Source organism: Neolamprologus brichardi, chromosome 3 (genome assembly GCF_056152115.1).
Source record: "Neolamprologus brichardi isolate AB-2024 chromosome 3, ASM5615211v1, whole genome shotgun sequence".
Classification (NCBI taxonomy): Eukaryota; Metazoa; Chordata; class Actinopteri; order Cichliformes; family Cichlidae; genus Neolamprologus; species Neolamprologus brichardi.
The window spans coordinates 55,207,797-55,221,180 of record NC_142106.1 but is presented as its reverse complement, the minus strand read 5'-3'; the positions used below and the strand labels follow the sequence as shown (position 1 = coordinate 55,221,180).

Sequence of the window (13,384 nt, the reverse complement as noted above, 5' to 3'; positions counted from 1 at the left end):
CAGTGGGTGCAGTCAAAGCAGTCCCTCAGTCCCAGTATAGAGTCTTTGGTCCAGACTGGAACAACTGTGTGTCCAGTTTGAGCTCTCTTCAGTCCTGTGACCTGAGGGGCCATCACATCACATTTAGAAGCTCCCCAAATGGAGCAACAACACATGTCCAATACTTAGTCTGTCTTGTTGGACCAACTGGAAGAAATGATTCAAGGACTTAGTCACAGAACAGAGATTCAAATCTCCAAAATCCAACTGGCTGCATCAGGACATATAGTCTGAAACTCTGCACAGTTTCCTGTTTGAAGCTGCTTCCTGTTGGCTTCAGCTGTTTGGAGTTTCCATTTTCTAAACTTCTATATTCTGAACCTTCTTCAGCTCTGAACAGATGATGAAACACTGAATGATTTCCAGCTCACACTTTGTCTAATAAACTTACATCTTTCATTCTTTATACAGTTTGAGTTTCTGTGGTTTGTCAAAGATCAGCTGTGATTATCTGGCAGCAGCGCTGAAGTCCAACCCCTCCCATCTGAGAGAGCTGCAGCTGTCGAGAAACAACCTGAAGGATCCAGATGTGAAGCAGCTGTCTGATCTTCAGCAGAGTCCAGACTACAGACTGGAGACTCTGAGGTCAGTAGAGTGATGGAGTGAGTGGGTGGTGCTGTCAGCAGTATTGTACTAAACACAGTCAGTATGAAACAAAGATCCAGTGTTTCCTGTAAAGCTGCAGCTTCTCAGTGAAGCTGTGAGAGGAGAATGGTGACAGGCTTCAGGATTGGACACAAACACTTCCTGTTTCTGACATTTATGGTCACCGTAGTAACGGCTGACATGCTCTGATCAAACACTGTCAACAACCAATCAGCTCTCTGAACAAAGCAGCACGCAGACCAATGACTGCATTCATTTCCAAGTTTAAAGCAGTGAAGAACACAGTCTGTAGGTGAGGAAGAATTTAGTAAGAGCAGATGTTTGGATGGAATTCCTCCAGTTAACAGCTGGAACCGTCCATCTGGATTGTTGGGCTTGTTGTTGGGGTTCCTACAGAGCTCAGAGTGGACACACCAAGGTTCTTCTAATAAATGAAAGTCCAAACTCAAACTAGGAGGGAAAAACATTTTCATCAACTTCAATAAAAATCCAAAGATTAGAAAAAGTGAAGCAACAATGAGTCCTAGTACAGTCCCAGCACTGAAGTCCCTGCTGCTCTTTATACTGGATGTGCTGCATCACTGACTGACAGCTGATGAAGAGTCTCTGGAAACACTCGTTTATCTCCTCTGCTCTTCCTTCTTCTTTCTGCAGGTGGAGCTGGCTGTAAACAGGACGGTGTGTGTGCTGAGAGAGGAGGAGCTGTGTCCTGATGATCCAGAGAGGTTGAAGCAGCAGCAGCTTGTGTGTAGAGACGCTCTGACTGGGCCATGTTACTGGGAGGTGGAGAGGAGAGCTTCATCCAGCAGTGACTGACAGAGGAATGAGAAGAAGTGCAGATGATTGTCAGTGCTGCAGAGTGAACTGCTCTGAGAACAGCTCCACTGTCAGACACAATGTAGAGTCCAGCATCATCCCTGTGTGTCCCTCTGGATCTGACAGAGGATCATCAGTGTATCTGGACTGCTCTGCTGCTGCTCTGTCCTTCTACAGTCTCTGCACAGTCTCTGTCTGACTCTGGCTTCAGACCCTCCTGGATCAAACTCACCTGGAAAGACTTTCAAACATCACTCAATAGATTTGAATACAGAATATATTTGCTATATACTGTAGATGTACTGTAGAGTTGCAGTTTGTCACTTGTAAATACAGTCTGTGAGCAGCTATGAGCTGAAAGATCTTTCTGAAAACACGAAATGTTTTCACTCTTCTGTTGCTTTTTCATATATTTCCACAACATTAATATTGATCCCACCTGTCTCACCTGTTTCATGCTTTTATACATAATAACAGGACACGTGTGATCTGAGCACTGCTGTGGTTGCTGTGCTGCACGTCTTCATTTAGATAACAGCGACATCTAGTGGTTCAGAGGGAGAACTGCAGGAGGTGGAGCTGTGTTTTAGCCTGGAAAACTTTTTATCTTTTAGGCGCAGATACAAATATGACAAGTATCAGTGTAAGATACAAAAGGTCACATCAGTTAGCAGAGGGAACAGTGATCACACAGCAATGTAAGAATAGAAACATAACAGTGAATCTGGACATGTATACAGATGGAAGCAAACAAACAGGATGTAACACTACATTAAAGCCACAAATGAGAAGAAAACAAACCCAAAGGAAAATATATTCAAATATATTTGATCTCAGGAATCCAAATCAGATCCTTTAGAGCAGGGGTCGGCAACCCTGGAGCAGGAGAGACCCGAGGCGGCCGCCGGTCCGAGTGTCAGGTGAACTGAACTTCAGGTAAGAAGTTATGACCTGCAGTCTATCAGGGTCAGATATAAACCAAGTTTAGGTGGAGTTTATTTTCCTTATGCTGACTTTTTACAATCAGTTACAATAAGTCGTACTGCGTACTAGCTAACATGACAGAGTTTCTATATAGCTGGGTGGGTGCTATGATGTTACTGATAGTAAACATAAAAAACAGAATCGTCTCGTATTCAGAGAAAATATTACGTTTCGTGTTGAGCTGAGAAGGAACACAGTTTGTCCCGGACTTTAGCTAGAATGGAAAAGACACAAAGCTGGATTTATTCTGTGTCTTTACACTGTCATTCTATCCCCTCCCTCTCCTGTTGCTACTTCAATCATGAAACTGATCAATGATCAGCTGATCGGCTTTTCTCTCTTGTTTTTTTATCACTGAATTTGCGCCAGAAAGAGGAAACCAGCAGATGTCGCCCTAAACAACAGCAGCACTTTTAAGCTTGACCATCTGTTGTTAGAATTTATTTAATATTAATTTCTAGTATCAGCTGATGTTTGCTGGAGCCACAGCTGTAAAAGCTGCTGGTCATGATATCGGTTTGGATATGTGGTGAGAGGGAAACATGAAGATGAAACCAGGAGATGTCCTTACTGAATCATCAGAGCTGAGCAGGTGATGGAGAAACAGGTTTACCTTTTAAGTGACATGAATGAGTTGAAGGGAAGTTATGAACTGTTTCTGAGAGACAAATAACACCAGGATCCTTTTCTAAGTAGCTGACAGCTGGTAACTGTGCAGGGGCAGATCTAGCAAAGTTTTGCCAGGGGGGCAGGTAGGGCATTAACAGGGAGAGGGGGGCACAAAGAAATACTTTTCTTTCTTATTCTCATTTAAAATGTCTCACTTTTAATAAATAATTATCTGAATCTTACAACCAAAGTTTTCATCTGATGTAAAATGTATAGAAATCATACATATACCAACAAGACTGTACATCACTGTCACAACAGCATTTGTTTTCATTCAAAGGCTTTATGGCTTTAATACCTGGTGGGCCGGTCTCTAGTCAAAATGCCCGGGCCAATTTTTTGTCCCAGTCCAGCCCTGGGCACGACACGCAGTGAAGTAATCTGGGAAGGTGCATTAAAAAATAAATGGCCGGGCCAGCGGTGCACATCGCATATCAGCTTGCATAGACACATTAGTTGTGCCGCTTCTTAATGATGGTATCTTAGCTAACAACCCCAACAAACAGATTCAACTTGTAATTGGCTAAAAATAACTTAGCCTACCGGTGAGAGGGACGTTGCTAGCTGTCAGTTTTTTCAAGCAATGTTGAAAGTTCCACATTCAGACACTTCAAAAGCTTCAGGAGCATCAGCACCACGTAAATACTCGGATACATCCGGATACTCGAGACAGAATTCACAATGTGTTTTTGGGACTTTCAGGTGTTTGGACCAATGTTTTCTTTTCTGATCAAACCAGAAAACTTTAATGAGCAGCTGGGTTTGTGTCACATTAACTGGCTGGACACAGAGGACATCGAAATGCAGCTGATTGAACTGAAAAGCTCGACTCTGTGGGGTCAAAGACCATAAATAGCATTTGTATTTTCTGTTGTACAGTTCATTTGCTGTTATGGATAAAAAGTCTTTTTTTGTTTCAAAATAGCTGATAACTATTTGCTGATAGCTGCCAACATCTGCGCACAAATATAATCCTATAAAGTGGTTCTATATAGTGTGTAATTTATTGCTAATAAAATTATATGGCACATTGACTTCTGAGGAAATTTTAGATGCACTCATCATCAGAAAGGTTGCCGACCTAAACCAGGGGGTTTAGAGTATCATAGAGTTTTTGTGGTTTGTTTTCTTTAAGTCATTTCACAGATTTTCTCTATAATTTCAATTCCTTGAATAAAACAACAACCTTAGGGGATGATTTTGTAATCCGACTTTATGTATGAAAGATTTGACTAAACATAAAACAATCTTCCAACTCAGTCGTCATTCTTATCTTGTGAAATCAAACCAAATGTTCTGTTGTCTCTAAATCAGGGATTGATGAAATCTTTGGTTTCATCCATTTATGAACATGTTCTCATTCATATTAAATCGTAGTCTAAGTCATTCTTTAGAGCGATAAATGTCATTCATTATCTTCAAATGTGTTTCTGTTGTTTTGGGGGGAAGTTTGAAGTCAATTGTTCAAAGTCTGTTAATGAAACTTTATGAAGTTTATGTAGGATGTTTTTCCTATTTTGTATTTGTTTGAATTATTATGTATTTTTGACTCTTTCTGCCATGATGCCAGGTCTCTCTTGAAAACAACATTTTTAATCTCAATTAAATTTTCACCTGGAGAAATAAAGGATGATAATAATAATTTTGTCTTCAGGGAATCATTTCTCTGTAAAACAGCTTCTTCTGAAACTCTTGTTACATTTCTTGTTTATTGTTTGCTGGTTTTAGAAAAATGTCATCGTCTCTGTGTGAACTTAAACTCTACACGTGGTGTCAGCTATAATACGAGCTCTAGAGTCTAATAACGATGCTTTTATTATTGTCTGGTATCCAACCTAACCCTGGGCCTCTGGCTGAATGTGAAACACCAGCAGATGTTAAAAACTGTCTGGGTTACACGTGCTTCACGTCGTGTGCTTCCTAACATGGATATGATTGGAATCTGGGCCTGTTCAACCGGTGCTGGTATCATTGTTGTTTCTGAGACTTTCCAAATCTTTACTGGATAAAAACGTAGCAACTGATGGATTTAACATTTAGCACTCAGACTGTCCCAGAAAAGGCGGAGGTCTGGAAGTTTATGTGAAGGTCTGTCTTGCTGCTCAAGTCTTGTTCTCTCGATCTGCACCTCAGCGATTTGAAATCTTGGCCTTAACTATTGATCTGTTTGGAAATCAGACTGTTGTTGGCTGCTATCAGCCTCCATCTGCTTCCCCCAGCACATCACCGTCTCTGGTTCAGCTTTTATCTGAACTGCATTTTAATGACGTCTTTCAGATGGATGATTTTCATTGGGACTGGCTTTCTTCTGTGTCTGATGATTTTAAGGCACGCTGCTTGTTTTTAAAACTGACTCAAATTATTTAAAGCCTCACACGCCTTGATCTAAACACCCAGATAAATATGCTCTTATTGACCTTTTTTAACTAATATGCTGCGTAAGTTTTCCACATCTGCAGTTTTTGCCAACTACCTGAGTGATCACTGCATAGTTGGTGCTGTGAGAAACACTAAACTCTCACGCTCCGAGCCCCGCATCAGTTTGAACTGGGGTCGTATTAAACAGGCTGACAATGTCAGTTTGGGAATATTTACAGGAGAGTTGTGTCTACTTTGTGGACAGACACGCCCCTTTTTACCAGGTCAGGGTGAAAGGTCGGGACAGGCCTGGTTTGGTTCAGTACCGGCCGATCTCCTACATGAGAGAAACCAGGCCTGGGCAGGAAGTCTGGCTCTGATGCTGATTGGCTACGTTTTCATTAGCTGTGTAATCGGATTACTGCCTCCATCATCAAGATCCAATGTAACTATTTTTTACTTTAACGACTGACAGTCCAAACGACCGTAGGAGGTTTTGGCAAACTATAAAGTGTCTCTGCCAGCTGTGACTCCTCAGAGCTACCTCCTCACTTAAATATCGACTCCACTCCTGTGTCAGACAAAACTGAAATGTTGCTTTAACAAACACTTTGTTGCTTCTTGTTCTTTGTTCAGCACAGTATCTGATGGTAAACCTCTTGCACACAACTCTGCTCGTAGTTCCTGGTTACTGATACCTTTTCCTTCACACCTGTCACAGTAGAAGAGGTTTGTAAGGCTTTGAATAGCCCCAACACCAGAAACTCGTCCTCACAATCGTTCTCCTTCCTTCTTGCACTTGGCTGCAAATATCATAGCTGAGCCAGTGTCTTATATTTTTAATCTTTCTCTACAACAGAAGGCTTTACCACAGATGTGGAAGTGTGCCTCTGTACTCCCCCACTGAAAGCAGCTGATTCCTCAACAGTTAATAATTACAGGCAAATTTCCAAACTCTGTGTCTTATCTAAGGTTCTTCAAAGGCTGGTAAATAATCAACTTCAAAGTTATCTGGATGAAAATATGATTTTATCTCCCTTCCAGTCTGGTTTTAGGAAACTGCACAGTACTGGAACTGCTTCGATAAAAGTTCTCAAAGACGTCTATGAAGCGCTGGATGCAAATAACTACTGTGCAGCTCTTTTTATTGATCTATCAAAAGCCTTTGACACTGTTGAACACAACAAAAAAATCTTCTGGCACAACTTCACCTACTTCCAAGTTGCGTGGAGAGGATGAGGATCTAACAGCACAGGAACTCCAGCAACACTCAGTAGCAGCTGCTCCCAGTCCCTTGGTTTATGAGCTGAGCTGCTGACCACAGCATTTTATGTCATAGATTACTGGAAATAGGCCTTTCAGACCGAGCAGCTGGCTGCTTCTCTAATGTTCTTTTGGACATCAGCAGTGCGTTCAGCTCAATGGTCTCTCTTCCAGCTTTTTAAATGTCACTAAACGAGTGCACAGGGTTCTGTCCTGGGCTACTTATGTCAACGGTGTGGCACAAAATCTAGATGCATCTGTTCATTTTATACCATCAACATAGTTTTCAAACCATTACAGCAGCTGTTGATAGTATTCAGTCTCATCTGGCTCAGACTGGCTTTAAATGTAGAAAAAAAACAAAGTCATGTTGTTCACAAACAGAAAGAGGGTCCAGCTTTATTTCCTTCTCCTGTATCTGCTCAAAATATTTCTATTGAAACTGTGGCCTCGTACACATACCTCGGTATTGTGATTGATGACAGTCGTTCCTATAAGCCACACATTGAACATCTAATAAAGACACTGAGGCTGAAGTTGGGCTTCTCTTCCAGGAACAGATCATGTTTCACAGGAAAAAGCTTGTTGCTGCCACCTTTTTTTTTTTTACCCGCCCTGGATTACAGTGACATGATTTATATGAATGACTCTGCTCGCTCTCTTCATCTGTTGGATTTTGTCCATCATGGGGCATTAAGATTTATAACTGTCTGTAAACCTTTAACACACCACTGTACTCTGTGTTCTCTGGTTAACTGGTCCTCATTGGTCTTACACAGGATGGTCCATTAGTATCATTTTATCTATAAATCTGTTTCTGGTTTACTGCCTCCTATTTATCAGAGCACATGTTAGGCAAACAGTTTAGTCATAGCCTGCAGTCTCAGGACATCATTACATTCACTGTTCCATCAGTTCATGCAGAGTTTGGGAAGAAGGCGTTCTCCTTTTCTGCTCCGTCTTCATGGAAAACATAACCGAAGGATTTAAGGCTCTCAGTTGATTTTCACTTGCAGACTTCAAAAGACGTACACATGTTTTTGTGAAACCATCTCTGGGAACTTGTTCTAGTTTTTAATATGACTGAGTACATTACACAAACTTTTCTTTTATTGTTGTAATTTTAATATGTTTGTCTGGAACAGGTCTCTCTTGTAAATGAGACATTGAGTCTCAATGAGTCGACTTGTATAAATAAAGCTTCAATTACAAAGTCCTTTGTTTAAAGTTCCTTCAGCTGCCAGTGGGACGTGCTGTGGCTCTGTCGGTTGCTGAGCCTTTATATTGTTAGTTAGAAACTACAAATATAATGGCTCACTGTATTTCAGAATCAGAGAAACTTTATTAATCCAGGAGGGAAACTGAGTTGTCATAGCAGCAAATATACAAGAAACAACAAGCACTCATATAAAGTGAGTGTAGAAACAGAGTTATGATAGATAAATATTCAGATAAATAGAGAAATACAGAAATATAGGTATAAATATACATACCAGTATAAAAGGATAAGTATGTGTGCAAATATATTGTGTTGTACAAAGTGACAGGCTGCATTGAGGTGTGATTATTTCTGTTCCACATGTGTGGATCTGACCCAAGTGGATGAATTGAAAAGTCTGATGGCAGCAGAAGGAACGATCTCCTGTAACGTTCCCTCAGACAGCGGGGTTGAAGGAACCTGTTGCTGAAACTGCTGTGCAGATTGTCCAGTGTATCATGGAGGGGGTGAGAGTCATTGTCCATGATTGACAGCAGTGTGTCACAGATCACCTCCTCCAGGTGGTCCATTTACCATCTGAGCCTTCGTAGAAAGTAAAGCTGGCTCAGACCCTTTTTGTAGGCAGCGTCCATGTTGGCAGACCACTCCACCTTGTGATCCAGATGAACTCCCAGATACTTAAAGGATGTGACTATTTCAACATCATTCCCACCAGTGCAGACAGAGGAGGGATCTGTTTCTGCCAAAGTCCACCACCAGCACCTTTGTTTTGGCCACAGTCAGTTTCAGGTGATTCTCCTCACACCACCTCACGAACCGACCAATCACTCCTCTGTATTCCTCTTCACTTCCCATTCCCTCTTTAATCCAGGATTTCAACCAGTTTGTTATGTTCTCTCTTATAACTTAACTGGTAAAGTAATAACACCTGTTTGGTTGTTAGTAACTTACTTTATTAACCATGTTGTGGAAAGGCACAGCCTTTCAATGCGCACATGCACCACACTTGGTGTTCTCTACTTTACCACAGAAATATAAACTGATTTTACTAAATACATAACAGTTCCTCCCATCCAGCTTTGATGAACACATTAAGTATCAAACAATCGAGATATTTTCAGGTAAATGCCGTAACCCAATAATTGTACTTGTAGTGAGGTTTATTTCTCCAGATAAAATTAAAGTTTATTTGATTAATAGCTTTTTTTCATTTATCTGGAATGACATTAGTGTGCGTTGGATTGATACATCTTGATAAACTTTCCATTTTTGTTAGATAAATTCTCCCTAAATTGATAAATTGCTCTAAAGCTGTCATGTTGTGCTGTGTGCAGGCAGGCAGAAGTGGTGGATCCAAAATGCAGGACTCTTGGAGACGGGATTTAAACTGAAAACACAGCTTTATTGCTGTACAAGCTGCTCATAAAATAAAACTCACAAAAAGCAATGCAAAAACAAGCCGCTGAGGACCGGACATAACAAACACACAGCAATTTGAGGGTAAACGCGACAGAGCACAGGAAAACACAGGGCCTATATACACAGGGAAGTAATTAGGGAAAGAGAAACAGGAGGGAGACACAGCTGGGAGGGTTTGGGCTAACGAGACACGGGGAGCAAAGCTAGACACACTGACATGAGACAACCCTTCACAATAAAACAGGAAACAAGAAACAGACGCAGACTTGACACTGAACCTATACTAAACATGAGACACAACCTAAGAACTAATCCCTCACTAAGAATAACAGAAACATAGAATACCAATAAACAAAGCATAACAAAAGCATCGGGATACAAACCATAATACAAAGTAATATAAGAACTGAAAATGCTGGATCAAAATGACCCAGAACTGTGACAAAAGCCCAGAGTTCAGTTTGGTCTTGAATTCTTTTAGTTTCTTCTCCACGTTCAAAGACCGATTTACTTTTTGGTCCTTTGTGAGATGAATTTCCAAATATCTTATTTCTGATTTAACAGGAATGTTACAGAAATCTTTTTCTAGTTTATCATTTATGGCAAAGAGTTCACAGTTAATAGGATTTAATGTTAATGATAATCAAGATGTCTTGGAGAGTTTTTACATTTTTCACTAGTTATTGGAACTTGATTTCTTTTATCTTGAAGATGGCTGTTATAAAGAGTGTGTGTGTGTGTGTGTGTGTGTGTGAGAAAGTGCGAGAGGTTGCGTCTTGATTGAAGTCGAGTAGTTAATAGTCAGTAAGTGTCCAGCTGCTCCCGTATGGGATTAGAACGATGCCACCTTATCTCATAGTCCAGCCAATGATGCGATTCACATTCGTATATACGCAGCTAATCAACATGGTTGACAGGCTATGACAGCGTCCTTATGTGCCGACATCGGTGTTTTAGCTAGCAAAGCGGCTGATGTGGAGTGATACATCTCCTGTTGCCAGGCCTGCAGGTATCAGGCTGTTGTTCTCCTTTATCTCACAGTGGACAGAAATTATTTTTTGCAGTGGCACAAATAATTTGTGTGGCATCAGATTTGATGCAGAACAGCTGATTGTTCTGTAAATAGTTGGAAATGTTTATTTTAAAAACACTTTGGCTGCATTTTTAGGTAAACAGCTACAAAAAAAACTTTGTTTGCATAACTCACATAACTCATAAGTCAAACATTACAAAATCCAAACACTGAACTGCACCTATGCCTCAGTGCTTCATTCCAACACATCAAATTAATGATGTTCCTTTCAATAAACCTTGGACACACACAATTAACAGGAGTAACATCCCCCACTAATCTGCCTGTTAAACCTAACTAACTCAGCCTAGTCTTCCGTACATACTGGCGATGGGTATTTATGTACCTCCATACCGTCAGCTGTGAGGAAGACAAACTGTCTTAAACACAAACTGCGGCGGTACTCCCAAGCCAATGGCTTCAGCTGCCTGATGCACAATAACTAGAAAGCAAATCAGTACAACGCCTAATGCAGGTGAAACTGCTGAAACCTAACAGGGGAGTAAGACTCCTGATTGAAACCAGCTGTGTGAAGCCACAGGCTTACTCTAAAAGGCAACAGCGAACCATAAAACTCTCACCAATAAAACTATATATAAATAATCCAATAAAACCTACAAACTCTTCTGTTGACAAGTTGTTGTGGCTCCTCCAGCAAACGGCCGCAGCAGGTTAAACATGAGGACGCTGATGACGGCAACATTAAACACTTGAGATGCACTTCTGCACTATTTGCTCCTTTAATTCCACATGTTACTGTCCACTATACAAATCAGCACATCAAACTATTAAACAAATGCACAGACTGCACAAACACAATGACTGCAACTCACAAAGAATTACACCAATTACTACACCAAACTACAACATCGGCCTATGGCATCAATTAGTGCATCAAACATACATCAAGTTACAGCCAAAAATGCATCAAAATGACTCAAGCTGGGGTCAACAGGTTTCCCCTCATGCTCACCCGACCTTTCTGCTCATCAGGTGCGGTGAACAGGTGAGTGCAACCACATTTATCACCTAACACGCCCACGAGTCACGTCCCACACCCGTGCACCAATACAAGGTGTGCATTTAAACCAACCCTCTTAATCCAAAACAAAAAGGAACAACTCATATGGCTCCTACACTTGTGCTCAAGAACTCAGTCCTGTATTTTAGGCTATTCTGAATAAATCGTTCATGCCCTCTCTTTGGGAAGAAGCTGTTGTGGTTCCTGGTCCTAAATCTAGTCGTCCAAAAGTTCTAAACGACTTCAGGCCTGCTGCCCTCACCTCAGTCTTTGAAAAAATCATCAGAAATGTGATTATGGAAGACACTGAACTTCAGCTTGATTCAATGCAGATTGCACATAAGCCCAATAGAGGAGTGGAGGACGCGCTTTTGATTCTACTTCACCTGATTGTCAAACATGTAGAGAGTAAAGGACTTCAGTTCATCGATTTCTCTTCTGCTTTCAATAACACAGCCCCAGATTTGAATCAAAAGACTTTTAGAACAGTTTGAAATCCGGACAAACCTGAGCAAGTGCAGTCATATAAATATCTTGGGGCCATTGAGTCTGTTTTATCATGAGAATGATGCAGGACAAAGTCTTATGAAAGCATCTTTGTCCCTGCTGCCGTCACTAAACTTAATAACTAATAACTGTTTTTCTGATTTGATTCATCTCGTCTAATTTCCAAATATGTGTCTGTCAGGTTTAAATCGATGTGTGTGTTTGTGAAGGGATGACAAATGCTATTATTTTTCTGTAAAGCAAATTTACCTAAAAGTAAAGTAACCTTGATATGTCAGGATGTAGATGTCCCACCAAAAATGTCATCCAGCCCTGAAACATTGGTACTGTTCAAGGCAGCATTGCTGTCCACACGTCCATCAGAGTGTTAGAGGTGGCTGTCACGGATGTTGCAGTCTGCTCTCCGTTTCCATGAAACAACCACACTTGAAATGATCATTAAAGCTACCTGTACTAAAGGAAGCTGAGAACATGGCAGATGTGGGACTGACTGTGATCAGACTGTGACGATTGTTCTTGAGCAGATCTACAGGTCAGCTGTTCCACATCATGTTTCTAGGATGGAGCCGTTTGGAATAATGCCGCCCTCTGCTGGACAGATATCGTGTTGTCCCTGAGTCCTTCTGATCCTCAGCACTTTCTATCAGGAGACAACGCACCCAGGTCCCATTTGACGTTGTTCACTTGATGTTCTGAAGCCCAGTATGGACCTTAACTCGGGCTCCATGTGGACATATTAGATTAACTGTTTTTTAAGACCAGTTTCTTAAATTACATGACGGTGTGATTTTTATTTTGTGCTTTTAGTGCAGAGAGAGTCTCTGTGGAGGTTGGATGCTCTCCCCGTGTTTGTGTGGGTCCTCTCAGGGGACTCTGGCTTCCTCCCACAGTTCACAGACATTCAGGTAGTGGGGTTAGGTTAACTGGTGAATAAGTGTGAGCGTGAAAGGTCGTCTGTCTCCTCACCCTGTGTTAGCTGGGATCCACTCCAGCTCGTACATGCCCGTCAGGCACCATCCTCATACCTGTTCTGGTAAATCCAGTCCTGGAAGACACAGCTCACCTGGAATCTGTGTTCATGTTATAAAATGTTACATTTCATTAGAAGTTGGTTGTATTCCAGTTTTATGTTGCAGTTTTCACTTTTGAAAGGGAAGGTTAGTCCAGCTCAGTCAGATGCTGAATGCTCTCTTTCAGTACGTTGTTGTATTAAACGATGACTCAGCAGACGACACATTGTAGCCATGTTAAAAATCATGCAACAGACCCTTGGTCACGATGTCATTGTGGGGATGTCTAAAGGCTGGGTTCCTTCTAATAACCGTAACAAGTGTTTATGGCGCTCCTTGTGATGCTGGGTAAAAGTTCAGCCTCTGAAGACCTCGACGTGTTTGAAGTTATCGAGAGGGTG

The 13,384-nt window shown here is 41.3% G+C and overlaps 1 pseudogene across 1 annotated transcript in view; it reads left to right on the top strand.

Annotated features, from left to right (window-relative positions):
- The window catches only part of LOC148105889 (protein NLRC3-like), a 50,187-nt pseudogene that overhangs the window by 20,345 nt on the left and 16,458 nt on the right, over positions 1-13,384 (top strand). The window contains exon 7 of the transcript XR_015718538.1: positions 451-624. The product of XR_015718538.1 is annotated as a protein NLRC3-like (transcript). The remainder of the gene's footprint in view (positions 1-450; positions 625-13,384) is intronic.